Here is a 17841-nt window from a genome sequence, read left to right as displayed (position 1 = left end):
TGTTGTGACACAAAAATATATCTGTTGAAAATAGTCTGGTGTAGGCCCGTCAAATCCCAGTGTGGTTTTGCAGTTCCACGGGTCAAAACTCTGTACTATCCAGTTTTGGGCCTTTGGTATCTAAAAAAACACAGTTTGAGTGTGTTGCTCACTGTTCAGCCGCAATTATATCTATTTAAAAAAGTCTGGTATACCCCAGTAAACAATAACTGTGGTTTAGCCATCCCACGGTAAAAAATCTCTACTATTCAGGTTTTGGTATATTTTCCGTAAAGAAAAACGGTAGTGTCTCCTGACTGTTGTGACACAAAAATATATCTGTTGAAAATAGTCTGGTGAAGGCCCGACAAATCCCAGTGTGGTTTTGCAGTTCCACGGGTCAAGTCTTTGTACTATCCAGTTTTGTGCCTGTGATATCTAAAAAAACACAGTTTGAGTGTGTCGCTCACTGTTCAGCCACAATTATATCTATTTAAAAAAGTCTGGTATACCCCAGTAAACAATAACTGTGGTTTTTGCCATCCCACGGTAAAAAACTCTATTATTCAGGTTTTGGTATATTTTCCGTAAAGAAAAACAGTAGTGTCTCCTGACTGTTGTGACATAAAAATATATCTGTTGAAAATAGTATGGTGTAGGCCCGACAAATCCCAGTGTGGTTTTGCAGTTCCACGGGTCAAATCTCTGTACTATCCAGTTTTGCGCCTTGGGTATCTAAAACAACACAGTTTGATTTTGTCGCTCACTGTTCAGCCGCAATTATATCTATTTAAAAAAGTCTGGTATACCCCAGTAAACAATAACTGTGGTTTTTGCCTTCCCACGGTAAAAAATCTCTATTATTCAGGTTTTGGTATATTTTCCGTAAAGAAAAACAGTAGTGTCTCCTGACTGTTGTGACACAAAAATATATCTGTTGAAAATAGTCTGGTGTAGGCCCGACAAATCCCAGTGTGGTTTTGCAGTTCCACGGGTCAAATCTCTGTACTATCCACTTTTGGGCCTTTGGTATCTAAAAAAACACAGTTTGAGTGTGTCGCTCACTGTTCAGCCGCAATTATATCTATTTAAAAAAGTCTGGTATACCCCAGTAAACAATAACTGTGGTTTTTGCCATCCCATGGTACAAAAATCTATATTATTCAGGTTTTGGTATATTTTCCGTAAAGAAAAACAGTAGTGTCTCCTGACTGTTGTGACAAAAAAATATATCTGTTGAAAATAGTCTGGTGTAGGCCCGTCAAATCCCAGTGTGGTTTTGCAGTTCCACAGGTCAAAACTCTATATTATCCAGTTTTGGGCCTTTGGTATCTAAAAAAACACAGTTTGAGTGTGTTGCTCACTGTTCAGCCGCAATTATATCTATTTAAAAAAGTCTGGTATACCCCAGTAAACAATAACTGTGGTTTTGCCATCCCACGGTAAAAAATCTCTACTATTCAGGTTTTGGTATATTTTCCGTAAAGAAAAACAGTAGTGTCTCCTGACTGTTGTGACACAAAAATATATCTGTTGAAAATAGTCTGGTGTAGGCCCGACAAATCCCAGTGTGGTTTTGCAGTTCCACGGGTCAAGTCTCTGTACTATCCAGTTTTGGCCCTTTGTTATCTAAAAAAACACAGTTTGAGTGTGTCGCTCACTGTTCAGCCACAATTATATTTATTTAAAAAAGTCTGGTATACCCCAGTAAACAATAACTGTGGTTTTTGCCATCCCACGGTAAAAAATCTCTATTATTCAGGTTTTGGTATATTTTCCGTAAAGAAAAACAGTAGTGTCTCCTGACTGTTGTGACACAAAAATATATTTGTTGAAAATAGTCTGGTGTAGGCCCGACAAATCCCAGTGTGGTTTTGCAGTTCCACGGGTCAAATCTCTGTACTATCCAGTTTTGGGCCTTTGGTATCTAAAAAAACACAGTTTGATTTTGTCGCTCACTGTTCAGCCGCAATTATATCTATTTAAAAAAGTCTGGTATACCCCAGTAAACAATAACTGTGGTTTTGCCATCCCACGGTAAAAAATCTCTATTATTCAGGTTTTGGTATATTTTCCGTAAAGAAAAACAGTAGTGTCTCCTGACTGTTGTGACACAAAAATATATCTGTTGAAAATAGTCTGGTGTAGGCCCGACAAATCCCAGTGTGGTTTTGCAGTTCCACGGGTCAAATCTCTGTACTATCCAGTTTTGGGCCTTTGGTATCTAAAAAAACACAGTTTGATTTTGTCGCTCACTGTTCAGCCGCAATTATATCTATTTAAAAAAGTCTGGTATACCCCAGTAAACAATAACTGTGGTTTTGCCATCCCACGGTAAAAAATCTCTATTATTCAGGTTTTGGTATATTTTCCGTAAAGAAAAACAGTAGTGTCTCCTGACTGTTGTGACACAAAAATTTATCTGTTGAAAATAGTCTGGTGTAGGCCCGACAAATCCCAGTGTGGTTTTGCAGTTCCACGGGTCAAATCTCTGTACTATCCAGTTTTGGGCCTTTGGTATCTAAAAAAACACAGTTTGAGTGTGTCGCTCACTGTTCAGCCACAATTATATCTATTTAAAAAAGTCTGGTATACCCCAGTAAACAATAACTGTGGTTTTTGCCATCCCGTGGTAAAAAATCTCTATTATTCAGGTTTTGGCATATTTTCCGTAAAGAAAAACAGTAGTGTCTCCTGAGTGTTGTGACACAAAAATATATCTGTTCAAAATAATCTGGTGTAGGCCCGTCAAATCCCAGTGTGGTTTTGCAGTTCCACAGGTCAAAACTCTGTACTATCCAGTTTTGGGCCTTTGGTATCTAAAAAAACACAGTTTGAGTGTGTTGCTCACTGTTCAGCCGCAATTATATCTATTTAAAAAAGTCTGGTATACCCCAGTAAACAATAACTGTGGTTTTGCCATCCCACGGTAAAAAATCTCTACTATTCAGCTTTGGTATGTTTTCCGTAAAAAAAAACAGTAGTGTCTCCTGACTGTTGTGACACAAAAATATATCTGTTGAAAATAGTCTGGTGAAGGCCCGACAAATCCCAGTGTGGTTTTGCAGTTCCACGGGTCAAGTCTCTGTACTATCCAGGTTTGGGCCTTTGATATCTAAAAAAACACAGTTTGAGTGTGTCGCTCACTGTTCAGCCGCAATTATATCTATGTAAAAAAGTCTGGTATACCCCAGTAAACAATAACTGTGGTTTTTGCCATCCCACGGTAAAAAATCTGTATTATTCAGGTTTTGGTATATTTTCCGTAAAGAAAAACAGTAGTGTCTCCTGACTGTTGTGACACAAAAATATATCTGTTGAAAATAGTCTGGTGTAGGCCCGACAAATCCCAGTGTGGTTTTGCAGTTCCACGGGTCAAATCTCTGTACTATCCAGTTTTGGGCCTTTGGTATCTGAAAAAACACAGTTTGATTTTGTCGCTCACTGTTCAGCCGCAATTATATCTATTTAAAAAAGTCTGGTGTACCCCAGTAAACAATAACTGTGGTTTTTGCCATCCCACGGTAAAAAATCTCTATTATTCAGGTTTTGGTATATTTTCCGTAAAGAAAAACAGTAGTGTCTCCTGACTGTTGTGACACAAAAATATATCTGTTGAAAATAGTCTGGTGTAGGCCCGACAAATCCCAGTGTGGTTTTGCAGTTCCACGGGTCAAATCTCTGTACTATCCAGCTTTAGGCCTTTGGTATCTAAAAAACACAGTTTAAGTGTGTCGCTCACTGTTCAGCCACGATTATATCTATTTAAAAAAGTCTGGTATACCCCAGTTAACAATAACTGTGGTTTTGCCATCCCACGGTAAAAAATCTCTATTATTCAGGTTTTCGAATATTTTCCGTAAAGAAAAACAGTAGTGTCTCCTAACTGTTGTGACACAAAAATATATCTGTTGAAAATAGTCTGGTGTAGGCCCGACAAATCCCAGTGTGGTTTTGCAGTTCCACGGGTCAAATCTCTGTACTATCCAGTTTTGGGCCTTTGGTATCTAAAAAAACACAGTTTGATTTTGTCGCTCACTGTTCAGCCGCAATTATATCTATTTAAAAAAGTCTGGTGTACCCCAGTAAACAATAACTGTGGTTTTTGCCATCCCACGGTAAAAAATCTCTATTATTCAGGTTTTGGTATATTTTCCGCAAAAAAAAACAGTAGTGTCTCCTGACTGTTGTGACAGAAAAATGTATCTGTTGAAAATAGTCTGGTGTAGGCCCGACAAATCCCAGTGTGGTTTTGCAGTTCCACGGGTCAAATCTCTGTACTATCCAGTTTTGGGCCTTTGGTATCTAAAAAAACACAGTTTGAGTGTGTCGCTCACTGTTCAGCCGCAATTATATCTATTTTAAAAAGTCTGGTATACCCCAGTAAACAATAACTGTGGTTTTGCCATCCCACGGTAAAAAATCTCTATTATTCAGGTTTTGGTATATTTTCCATAAAGAAAAACAGTAGTGTCTCCTGACTGTTGTGACACAAAAATATATCTGATGAAAATAGTCTGGTGAAGGCCCGACAAATCCCAGTGTGGTTTTGCAGTTCCACGGGTCAAGTCTCTGTACTATCCAGTTTTGGGCCTTTGGTATCCACAAAACCACAGTTTGAGTGTGTCGCTCACTGTTCAGCCGCAATTATATCTATTTAAAAAAGTCTGGTATACCCCAGTAAACAATAACTGTGGTTTTTGCCATCCCGTGGTAAAAAATCTCTATTATTCAGGTTTTGGTATATTTTCCGTAAAGAAAAACAGTAGTGTCTCCTGACTGTTGTGACACAAAAATATATCTGTTGAAAATAGTCTGGTGTAGGCCCGACAAATCCCAGTGTGGTTTTGCAGTTCCACGGGTCAAGTCTCTGTACTATCCAGTTTTGGGCCTTTGGTATCTAAAAACCACAGTTTGAGTGTGTCGCTCACTGTTCAGCCGCAATTATATCCATTTAGAAAAGTCTGGTATACCCCAGTAAACAATAACTGTGGTTTTTGCCATCCCGTGGTAAAAAATCTCTATTATTCAGGTTTTGGTAGATTTTCCGTAAAGAAAAACAGTAGTGTCTTCTGACTGTTGTGACACAAAAATATATCTGTTGAAAATAGTCTGGTGTAGGCCCGACAAATCCCAGTGTGGTTTTGCAGTTCCACGGGTCAAATCTCTGTACTATCCAGTTTTGGGCCTTTGGTATCTAAAAAACACAGTTTGAGTGTGTCGCTCACTGTTCAGCCGCAATTATATCTATTTAAAAAAGTCTGGTATACCCCAGTAAACAATAACTGTGGTTTTGCCATCCCACGGTAAAAAATCTCTATTATTCAGGTTTTGGTATATTTTCCGTAAAGAAAAACAGTAGTGTCTCCTGACTGTTGTGACACAAAAATATATCTGTTGAAAATAGTCTGGTGCAGGCCCGACAAATCCCAGTGTGGTTTTGCAGTTCCACGGGTCAAATCTCTGTACTATCCAGCTTTAGGCCTTTGGTATCTAAAAAACACAGTTTGAGTGTGTCGCTCACTGTTCAGCCACAATTATATCTATTTAAAAAAGTCTGGTATACCCCAGTTAACAATAACTGTGGTTTTGCCATCCCACGGTAAAAAATCTCTATTATTCAGGTTTTGGTATATTTTCCGTAAAGAAAAACAGTAGTGTCTCCTAACTGTTGTGACACAAAAATATATCTGTTGAAAATAGTCTGGTGTAGGCCCGACAAATACCAGTGTGGTTTTGCAGTTCCACGGGTCAAATCTCTGTACTATCCAGTTTTGGGCCTTTGGTATCTAAAAAAACACAGTTTGATTTTGTCGCTCACTGTTCAGCCGCAATTATATCTATTTAAAAAAGTCTGGTGTACCCCAGTAAACAATAACTGTGGTTTTTGCCATCCCACGGTAAAAAATCTCTATTATTCAGGTTTTGGTATATTTTCCGTAAAGAAAAACAGTAGTGTCTCCTGACTGTTGTGACACAAAAATATATCTGATGAAAATAGTCTGGTGAAGGCCCGACAAATCCCAGTGTGGTTTTGCAGTTCCATGGGTCAAGTCTCTGTACTATCCAGTTTTGGGCCTTTGGTATCCACAAAACCACAGTTTGAGTGTGTCGCTCACTGTTCAGCCGCAATTATATCTATTTAAAAAAGTCCTGTATACCCCAGTAAACAATAACTGTGGTTTTTGCCATCCCGTGGTAAAAAATCTCTATTATTCAGGTTTTGGTATATTTTCCGTAAAGAAAAACAGTAGTGTCTCCTGACTGTTGTGACACAAAAATATATCTGTTGAAAATAGTCTGGTTTAGGCCCGACAAATCCCAGTGTGGTTTTGCAGTTCCACGGGTCAAATCTCTGTACTATCCAGTTTTGGGCCTTTGGTATCTAAAAAACACAGTTTGAGTGTGTCGCTCACTGTTCAGCCGCAATTATATCTATTTAAAAAAGTCTGGTATACCCCAGTAAACAATAACTGTGGTTTTCCCATCCCACGGTAAAAAATCTCTATTATTCAGGTTTTGGTATATTTTCCGTAAAGAAAAACAGTAGTGTCTCCTGACTGTTGTGACACAAAAATATATCTGTTGAAAATAGTCTGGTGTAGGCCCGACAAATCCCAGTGTGGTTTTGCAGTTCCACGGGTCAAATCTCTGTACTATCCAGCTTTAGGCCTTTGGTATCTAAAAAACACAGTTTGAGTGTGTCGCTCACTGTTCTGCCACAATTATATCATTTAAAAAAGTCTGGTATACCCCAGTTAACAATAACTGTGGTTTTGCCATCCCACGGTAAAAAATCTCTATTATTCAGGTTTTGGTATGTTTTCCGTAAAGAAAAACAGTAGTGTCTCCTAACTGTTGTGACACAAAAATATATCTGTTGAAAATAGTCTGGTGTAGGCCCGAAAAATCCCAGGGTGGTTTTGCAGTTCCACGGGTCAAATCTCTGTACTATCCAGTTTTGGGCCTTTGGTATCTACAAAACCACAGTTTGAGTGTGTCGCTCACTGTTCAGCCGCAATTATATCTATTTAAAAAAGTCTGGTATACCCCAGTAAACAATAACTGTGGTTTTTGCCATCCCGTGGTAAAAAAATCTCTATTATTCAGGTTTTGGTATATTTTCCGTAAAGAAAAACAGTAGTGTCTCTTGACTGTTGTGACACAAAAATATATCTGTTGAAAATAGTCTGGTGTAGGCCCGACAAATCCCCGAGTGGTTTTGCAGTTCCACGGGTCAAATCTCTGTACTATCCAGTTTTGGGCCTTTGGTATCTAAAAAACACAGTTTGAGTGTGTCGCTCACTGTTCAGGCGCAATTATATCTATTTAAAAAAGTCTGGTATATCCCAGTAAACAATAACTGTGGTTTTGCCATCCCACGGTAAAGAATCTCTATTATTCAGGTTTTGGTATATTTTCCGTAAATAAAAACAGTAGTGTCTCCTGACTGTTGTGACACAAAAATTTATCTGTTGAAAATAGTCTGGTGTAGGCCCGACAAATCCCAGTGTGGTTTTGCAGTTCCACGGGTGAAATCTCTGTACTATCCAGTTTTGGGCCTTTGGTATCTAAAAAAACACAGTTTGAGTGTGTCGCTCACTGTTCATCCGCAATTATATCTATTTAAAAAGTCTGGTATACCCCAGTAAACAATAACTGTGGTTTTTGCCATCCCAAGGTAAAAAATCTCTATTATTCAGGTTTTGGTATATTTTCCGTAAAGAAAAACAATAGTGTCTCCTGACTGTTGTGACACAAAAATATATCTGTTGAAAATAGTCTGGTGTAGGCCCGACAAATCCCAGTGTGGTTTTGCAGTTCCACGGGTCAAATCTCTGTACTATCCAGCTTTAGGCCTTTGGTATCTAAAAAACACAGTTTGAGTGTGTCGCTCACTGTTCAGCCACAATTATATCTATTTAAAAAAGTCTGGTATACCCCAGTTAACAATAACTGTGGTTTTGCCATCCCACGGTAAAAAATCTCTATTATTCAGGTTTTGGAATATTTTCCATAAAGAAAAACAGTAGTGTCTCCTAACTGTTGTGACACAAAAATATATCTGTTGAAAATAGTCTGGTGTAGGCCCGACAAATCCCAGTGTGGTTTTGCAGTTCCACGGGTCAAATCTCTGTACTATCCAGTTTTGGGCCTTTGGTATCTAAAAAAACACAGTTTGATTTTGTCGCTCACTGTTCAGCCGCAATTATATCTATTTAAAAAAGTCTGGTGTACCCCAGTAAACAATAACTGTGGTTTTTGCCATCCCACGGTAAAAAATCTCTATTATTCAGGTTTTGGTATATTTTCCGTAAAGAAAAACAGTAGTGTCTCCTGACTGTTGTGACAGAAAAATGTATCTGTTGAAAATAGTCTGGTGTAGGCCTGACAAATCCCAGTGTGGTTTTGCAGTTCCACGGGTCAAATCTCTGTACTATCCAGTTTTGGGCCTTTGGTATCTAAAAAAACACAGTTTGAGTGTGTCGCTCACTGTTCAGCCGCAATTATATCTATTTAAAAAAGTCTGGTATACCCCAGTAAACAATAACTGTGGTTTTGCCATCCCACGGTAAAAAATCTCTATTATTCAGGTTTTGGTATATTTTCCATAAAGAAAAACAGTAGTGTCTCCTGACTGTTGTGACACTAAAATATATCTGTTGAAAATAGTCTGGTGTAGGCCCGACAAATCCCAGTGTGGTTTTGCAGTTCCACGGGTCAAGTCTCTGTACTATCCAGTTTTGGGCCTTTGGTATCTAAAAACCACAGTTTGAGTGTGTCGCTCACTGTTCAGCCGCAATTATATCCATTTAAAAAAGTCTGGTATACCCCAGTAAACAATAACTGTGGTTTTTGCCATCCCGTGGTAAAAAATCTCTATTATTCAGGTTTTGGTATATTTTCCGTAAAGAAAAACAGTAGTGTCTTCTGACTGTTGTGACACAAAAATATATCTGTTGAAAATAGTCTGGTGTAGGCCCGACAAATCCCAGTGTGGTTTTGCAGTTCCACGGGTCAAATCTCTGTACTATCCAGTTTTGGGCCTTTGGTATCTAAAAAACACAGTTTGAGTGTGTCGCTCACTGTTCAACCGCAATTATATCTATTTAAAAAAGTCTGGTATACCCCAGTAAACAAGAACTGTGGTTTTGCCATCCCACGGTAAAAAATCTCTATTATTCAGGTTTTGGTATATTTTCCGTAAAGAAAAACAGTAGTGTCTCCTGACTGTTGTGACACAAAAATATATCTGTTGAAAATAGTCTGGTGTAGGCCCGACAAATCCCAGTGTGGTTTTGCAGTTCCACGGGTCAAATCTCTGTACTATCCAGCTTTAGGCCTTTGGTATCTAAAAAACACAGTTTGAGTGTGTCGCTCACTGTTCAGCCACAATTATATCTATTTAAAAAAGTCTGGTATACCCCAGTTAACAATAACTGTGGTTTTGCCATCCCACGGTAAAAAATCTCTATTATTCAGGTTTTGGTATATTTTCCGTAAAGAAAAACAGTAGTGTCTCCTAACTGTTGTGACACAAAAATATATCTGTTGAAAATAGTCTGGTGTAGGCCCGACAAATCCCAGTGTGGTTTTGCAGTTCCACGGGTCAAATCTCTGTACTATCCAGTTTTGGGCCTTTGGTATCTAAAAAAACACAGTTTGATTTTGTCGCTCACTGTTCAGCCGCAATTATATCTATTTAAAAAAGTCTGGTGTACCCCAGTAAACAATAACTGTGGTTTTTGCCATCCCACGGTAAAAAATCTCTATTATTCAGGTTTTGGTATATTTTCCGTAAAGAAAAACAGTAGTGTCTCCTGACTGTTGTGACAGAAAAATGTATCTGTTGATAATAGTCTGGTGTAGGCCCGACAAATCCCAGTGTGGTTTTGCAGTTCCACGGGTCAAATCTCTGTACTATCCAGTTTTGGGCCTTTGGTATCTAAAAAAACACAGTTTGAGTGTGTCGCTCACTGTTCAGCCGCAATTATATCTATTTAAAAAAGTCTGGAATACCCCAGTAAACAATAACTGTGGTTTTGCCATCCCACGGTAAAAAATCTCTATTATTCAGGTTTTGGTATATTTTCCATAAAGAAAAACAGTAGTGTCTCCTGACTGTTGTGACACAAAAATATATCTGATGAAAATAGTCTGGTGAAGGCCCGACAAATCCCAGTGTGGTTTTGCAGTTCCACGGGTCAAGTCTCTGTACTATCCAGTTTTGGGCCTTTGGTATCCACAAAACCACAGTTTGAGTGTGTCGCTCACTGTTCAGCCGCAATTATATCTATTTAAAAAAGTCTGGTATACCCCAGTAAACAATAACTGTGGTTTTTGCCATCCCGTGGTAAAAAATCTCTATTATTCAGGTTTTGGTATATTTTCCGTAAAGAAAAACAGTAGTGTCTCCTGACTGTTGTGACACAAAAATATATCTGTTGAAAATAGTCTGGTGTAGGCCCGACAAATCCCAGTGTGGTTTTGCAGTTCCACGGGTCAAATCTCTGTACTATCCAGTTTTGGGCCTTTGGTATCTAAAAAACACAGTTTGAGTGTGTCGCTCACTGTTCAGCCGCAATTATATCTATTTAAAAAAGTCTGGTATACCCCAGTGAACAAAAACTGTGGTTTTGCCATCCCACGGTAAAAAATCTCTATTATTCAGGTTTTGGTATATTTTCCGTAAAGAAAAACAGTAGTGTCTCCTGACTGTTGTGACACAAAAATATATCTGTTGAAAATAGTCTGGTGTAGGCCCGACAAATCCCAGTGTGGTTTTGCAGTTCCACGGGTCAAATCTCTGTACTATCCAGCTTTAGGCCTTTGGTATCTAAAAAACACAGTTTGAGTGTGTCGCTCACTGTTCAGCCACAATTATATCTATTTAAAAAAGTCTGGTATACCCCAGTTAACAATAACTGTGGTTTTGCCATCCCACGGTAAAAAATCTCTATTATTCAGGTTTTGGTATATTTTCCGTAAAGAAAAACAGTAGTGTCTCCTAACTGTTGTGACACAAAAATATATCTGTTGAAAATAGTCTGGTGTAGGCCCGAAAAATCCCAGGGTGGTTTTGCAGTTCCACGGGTCAAATCTCTGTACTATCCAGTTTTGGGCCTTTGGTATCTACAAAACCACAGTTTGAGTGTGTCGCTCACTGTTCAGCCGCAATTATATCTATTTAAAAAAGTCTGGTATACCCCAGTAAACAATAACTGTGGTTTTTGCCATCCCGTGGAAAAAAAATCTCTATTATTCAGGTTTTGGTATATTTTCCGTAAAGAAAAACAGTAGTGTCTCTTGACTGTTGTGACACAAAAATATATCTGTTGAAAATAGTCTGGTGTAGGCCCGACAAATCCCAGAGTGGTTTTGCAGTTCCACGGGTCAAATCTCTGTACTATCCAGTTTTGGGCCTTTGGTATCTAAAAAACACAGTTTGAGTGTGTCGCTCACTGTTCAGGCGCAATTATATCTATTTAAAAAAGTCTGGTATATCCCAGTAAACAATAACTGAGGTTTTGCCATCCCACGGTAAAGAATCTCTATTATTCAGGTTTTGGTATATTTTCCGTAAATAAAAACAGTAGTGTCTCCTGACTGTTGTGACACAAAAATTTATCTGTTGAAAATAGCCTGGTGTAGGCCCGACAAATCCCAGTGTGGTTTTGCAGTTCCACAGGTGAAATCTCTGTACTATCCAGTTTTGGGCCTTTGGTATCTAAAAAACACAGTTTGAGTGTGTCGCTCACTGTTCAGCCGCAATTATATCTATTTAAAAAGTCTGGTATACCCCAGTAAACAATAACTGTGGTTTTTGCCATCCCAAGGTAAAAAATCTCTATTATTCAGGTTTTGGTATATTTTCCGTAAAGAAAAACAGTAGTGTCTCCTGACTGTTGTGACACAAAAATATATCTGTTGAAAATAGTCTGGTGTAGGCCCGACAAATCCCAGTGTGGTTTTGCAGTTCCACGGGTAAAATCTCTGTACTATCCAGTTTTGGGCCTTTGGTATCTAAAAAAACACAGTTTGAGTGTGTCGCTCACTGTTCAGCCGCAATTATATCTATTTAAAAAAGGCTGGTATACCCCAGTAAACAATAACTGTGGTTTTGCCATCCCACGGTATAAAATCTCTATTATTCAGGTTTTGGTATATTTTCCGTAAAGAAAAACAGTAATATCTCCTAACTGTTGTGACACAAAAATATATCTGTTGAAAATAGTCTGGTGTAGGCCCGAAAAATCCCAGTGTGGTTTTGCAGTTCCACGGGTCAAATCTCTGTACTATCCAGTTTTGGGCCTTTGGTATCTAAAAACCACAGTTTGAGTGTGTCGCTCACTGTTCAGCCGCAATTATATAGATTTAAAAAAGTCTGGTATACCCCAGTAAGCAATAACTGTGGTTTTGCCATCCCACGGTAAAATATCTCTATTATTCAGGTTTTGGTATATTTTCCGTAAAGAAAAACAGTAGTGTCTCCTGACTGTTGTGACACAAAAATATATCTGTTTAAAATAGTCTGGTGTAGGCCCGACAAATCCCAGTGTGGTTTTGCAGTTCCACGGGTCAAATCTCTGTACTATCCAGTTTTGGGCCTTTGGTATCTAAAAAAACACAGTTTGAGTGTGTCGCTCACTGTTCAGACGCAATTATATCTATTTAAAAAAGTCTGGTATACCCCAGTAAACAATACCTGCGGTTTTGCCATCCCACGGTAAAAAATCTCTATTATTCAGGTTTTGGTATATTTTCCGTAAAGAAAAACAGTAGTGTCTCCTGACTGTTGTGACACAAAAATTTATCTGTTGAAAATAGTCTGGTGTAGGCCCGACAAATCCCAGTGTGGTTTTGCAGTTCCACGGGTCAAATCTCTGTACTATCCAGTTTGGGGCCTTTGGTATCTAAAAAACACAGTTTGAGTGTGTCGCTCACTGTTCAGCCGCAATTATATCTATTTAAAAAAGTCTGGTATACCCCAGTAAACAATAACTGTGGTTTTGCCATCCCACGGTATAAAATCTCTATTATTCAGGTTTTGGTATATTTTCCGTAAAGAAAAACAGTAGTGTCTCCTAACTGTTGTGACACAAAAATATATCTGTTGAAAATAGTCTGGTGTAGGCCCGAAAAATCCCAGTGTGGTTTTGCAGTTCCATGGGTCAAATCTCTGTACTATCCAGTTTTGGGCCTTTGGTATCCACAAAACCACAGTTTGAGTGTGTCGCTCACTGTTTAGCCGCAATTATATCTATTTAAAAAAGTCTGGTATACCCCAGTAAACAATAACTGTGGTTTTTGCCATCCCGTGGTAAAAAATCTCTATTATTCAGGTTTTGGTATATTTTCCGTAAAGAAAAACAGTAGTGTCTCCTGACTGTTGTGACACAAAAATATATCTGTTGAAAATAGTCTGGTGTAGGCCCGACAAATCCCAGTGTGGTTTTGCAGTTCCACGGGTCAAATCTCTGTACTATCCAGCTTTGGGCCTTTGGTATCTAAAAAACACAGTTTGAGTGTGTCGCTCACTGTTCAGCCGCAATTATATCTATTTAAAAAAGTCTGGTATACCCCAGTAAACAATAACTGTGGTTTTGCCATCCCAAGGTAAAAAATCTCTATTATTCAGGTTTTGGTATATTTTCCGTAAAGAAAAACAGTAGTGTCTCCTAACTGTTGTGACACAAAAATATATCTGTTGAAAATAGTCTGGTGTAGGCCCGAAAAATCCCAGTGTGGTTTTGCAGTTCCACGGGTCAAATCTCTGTACTATACAGTTTTGGGCCTTTGGTATCTACAAAATCACAGTTTGAGTGTGTCGCTCACTGTTCAGCCGCAATTATATCTATTTAAAAAAGTCTGGTATACCCCAGTAAACAATAACTGTGGTTTTGCCATCATACGGTAAAAAATCTCTATTATTCAGGTTTTGGTATATTTTCCGTATTGAAAAACAGTAGTGTCTCCTGACTGTTGTGTCACAAAAATATATCTGTTGAAAATAGTCTGGTGTAGGCCCGACAAATCCCAGTGTGGTTTTGCAGTTCCACTGGTCAAATCTCTGTACTATCCAGTTTTGGGCCTTTGGTATCTAAAAAAACACAGTTTGAGTCTGTCGCTCACTGTTCAGCTGCAATTATATCGATTTAAAAAAGTCTGGTATACCCCAGTAAACAATAACTGTGGTTTTGCCATCCCACGGTAAAAAATCTCTATTATTCAGGTTTTGGTATATTTTCCGTAAAGAAAAACAGTAGTGTCTCCTGACTGTTATGACGCAAAAATATATCTGATGAAAATAGTCTGGTGTAGGCCCGACCAATCCCAGTGTGGTTTTGCAGTTGAACGGGTCAAATCTCTGTACTATCCAGTTTTGGGCCATTGGTATCTAAAAAACACAGTTTGAGTGTGTCGCTCACTGTTCAGCCGCAATTATATCTATTTAAAAAAGTCTGGTATACCGCAGTAAACAATAACTATGGTTTTGCCATCACACGTTAAAAAATCTCTATTATTCAGGTTTTGGTATATTTTCCGTAAAGAAAAACAGTAGTGTCTCCTGACTGTTGTGACACAAAAATATATCTGTTGAAAATAGGCTGGTGTAGGCCCTACAACTCCCAGTGTGGTTTTGCAGTTCCACGGGTCAAATCTCTGTACTATCCAGTTTTGGGCCTTTGGTACCTAAAAAAACACAGTTTGAGTGTGTCGCTCACTGTTCAGCTGCAATTATATCTATTTAAAAAAGTCTGGTATACCCCAGTAAACAAGAACTGTGTTTTTTGCCATCCCACGGTAAAAAATCTCTATTATTCAGGTTTTGGTATATTTTCCGTAAAGAAAAACAGTAGTGTCTCCTAACTGTTGTGACACAAAAATATATCTGTTGAAAATAGTCTGGTGTAGGCCCGAAAAATCCCAGTGTGGTTTTGCAGTTCCACGGGTCAAATCTCTGTACTATCCAGTTTTGGGCCTTTGGTATCTACAAAACCACAGTTTGAGTGTGTCGCTCACTGTTCAGCCGCAATTATATCTATTTAAAAAAGTCTGGTATACCCCAGTAAACAATAACTGTGGTTTTGCCATCATACGGTAAAAAATCTCTATTATTCAGGTTTTGGTATATTTTCCGTATTGAAAAACAGTAGTGTCTCCTGACTGTTGTGACACAAAAATATATCTGTTGAAAATAGGCTGGTGTAGGCCCTACAACTCCCAGTGTGGTTTTGCAGTTCCACGGGTCAAATCTCTGTACTATCCAGTTTTGGGCCTTTGGTACCTAAAAAAACTCAGTGTGAGTGTGTCGCTCACTGTTCAGCTGCAATTATATCTATTTAAAAAAGTCTGGTATACCCCAGTAAACAAGAACTGTGTTTTTTGCCATCCCACGGTAAAAAATCTCTATTATTCAGGTTTTGGTATATTTTCCGTAAAGAAAAACAGTAGTGTCTATTGACTGTTGTGACACAAAAATATATCTGTTGAAAATAGTCTGGTGTAGTCCCGACAAATCCCAGTGTGGTTTTGCAGTTCCACGGGTCAAATCTCTGTACTATCCAGTTTTGGGCCTTTGGTATCTAAAAAACACAGTTTGAGTGTGTCGCTCACTGTTCATCCGCAATTATATCCATTGAAAAAAGTCTGGTATACCCCAGTAAACAATAACTGTGGTTTTGCCATCCCACGGTAAAAAATCTCTATTATTCAGGTTTTGGTATATTTTCCGTAAAGAAAAACAGTAGTGTCTCCTGACTGTTGTGACACAAAAATATATCTGTTGAAAATAGTCTGGTGTAGGCCCGACAAATCCCAGTGTGGTTTTGCAGTTCCACTGGTCAAATCTCTGTACTATCCAGTTTTGGGCCTTTGGTATCTAAAAAAAAACAGTTTGAGTCTGTCGCTCACTGTTCAGCTGCAATTATATCCATTGAAAAAAGTCTGGTATACCCCAGTAAACAATAACTGTGGTTTTGCCATCCCACGGTAAAAAATCTCTATTATTCAGGTTTTGGTATATTTTCCGTAAAGAAAAACAGTAGTGTCTCCTGACTGTTGTGACACAAAAATATATCTGTTGAAAATAGTCTGGTGTAGGCCCGACCAATCCCAGTGTGGTTTTGCAGTTGAACGGGTCAAATCTCTGTACTATCCAGTTTTGGGCCATTGGTATCTAAAAAACACAGTTTGAGTGTGTCGCTCACTGTTCAGCCGCAATTATATCTATTTAAAAAAGGCTGGTATACCCCAGTAAACAATAACTGTGGTTTTGCCATCACACGGTAAAAAATCTCTATTATTCAGGTTTTGGTATATTTTCCGTAAAGAAAAACAGTAGTCTCTCCTGACTGTTGTGACACAAAAATATATCTGTTGAAAATAGTCTGGTGTAGGCACGAGAATTCCCAGTGTGGTTTTGCAGTTCCACGGGTCAAATCTCTGTACTATCCAGTTTTGGGCCTTTGGTATCTAAAAAAACACAGTTTGAGTGTGTCGCTCACTGTTCAGCCGCAATTATATCTATTTAAAAAAGTCTGGTATACCCCAGTAAACAATAACTGTGGTTTTTGCCATTCCGTGGTAAAAAATCTCTATTATTCAGGTTTTGGTATATTTTCCGTAAAGAAAAACAGTAGTGTCTCCTGACTGTTGTGACACAAAATTATATCTGTTGAAAATAGTCTGGTGTAGGCCCGACAAATCCCAGTGTGGTTTTGCAGTTCATCGGGTCAAATCTCTGTACTATCCAGTTTTGGGCCTTTGGTATCTAAGAAAACTCAGTTTGAGTGTGTCACTCACTGTTCTGCCGCAATTATATAGATTTAAACAAGTCTGGTATACCCCAGTAAACAATAACTGTGGTTTTTGCCATCCCGTGGTAAAAATTCTCTAGTATTCAGATTTTGGTATATTTTCCGTAAAGACAAACAGTAGTGTCTCCTGACTGTTGTGACCCAAAAATATATCTGTTGAAAATAGTCTAGTGTAGGCCCAACAAATCCCAGTGTGGTTTTGCAGTTCCACGGGTCAAATCTCTGTACTATCCAGTTTTGGGCCTTTGGTATCTAAAAAAACTCAGTTTGAGTGTGTCACTCACTGTTCTGCCGCAATTATATAGATTTAAACAAGTCTGGTATACCCCAGTAAACAATAACTGTGGTTTTGCCATCACACGGTAAAAAATCTCTATTATTCAGGTTTTGGTATATTTTCCGTAAAGAAAAACAGTAGTGTCTCCTGACTGTTGTGACACAAAAATATATCTGTTGAAAATAGTCTGGTGTAGGCACGAGAATTCCCAGTGTGGTTTTGCAGTTCCACGGGTCAAATCTCTGTACTATCCAGTTTTGGGCCTTTGGTATCTAAGAAAACACAGTTTGAGTGTGTCGCTCACTGTTCAGCCGCAATTATATCTATTTAAAAAAGTCTGGTATACCCCAGTAAACAATAACTGTGGTTTTTGCCATTCCGTGGTAAAAAATCTCTATTATTCAGGTTTTGGTATATTTTCCGTAAAGAAAAACAGTAGTGTCTCCTGACTGTTGTGACACAAAATTATATCTGTTGAAAATAGTCTGGTGTAGGCCCGACAAATCCCAGTGTGGTTTTGCAGTTCATCGGGTCAAATCTCTGTACTATCCAGTTTTGGGCCTTTGGTATCTAAGAAAACTCAGTTTGAGTGTGTCACTCACTGTTCTGCCGCAATTATATAGATTTAAACAAGTCTGGTATACCCCAGTAAACAATAACTGTGGTTTTTGCCATCCCGTGGTAAAAATTCTCTAGTATTCAGATTTTGGTATATTTTCCGTAAAGACAAACAGTAGTGTCTCCTGACTGTTGTGACCCAAAAAT

This window comes from Phyllobates terribilis, unplaced genomic scaffold, assembly GCF_046119375.1.
Source record: "Phyllobates terribilis strain yellow unplaced genomic scaffold, ASM4611937v1 Scaffold_5__5_contigs__length_657084704, whole genome shotgun sequence".
In the NCBI taxonomy this organism is placed as follows: domain Eukaryota; kingdom Metazoa; phylum Chordata; class Amphibia; order Anura; family Dendrobatidae; genus Phyllobates; species Phyllobates terribilis.
This window is presented reverse-complemented; position numbering follows the sequence as displayed.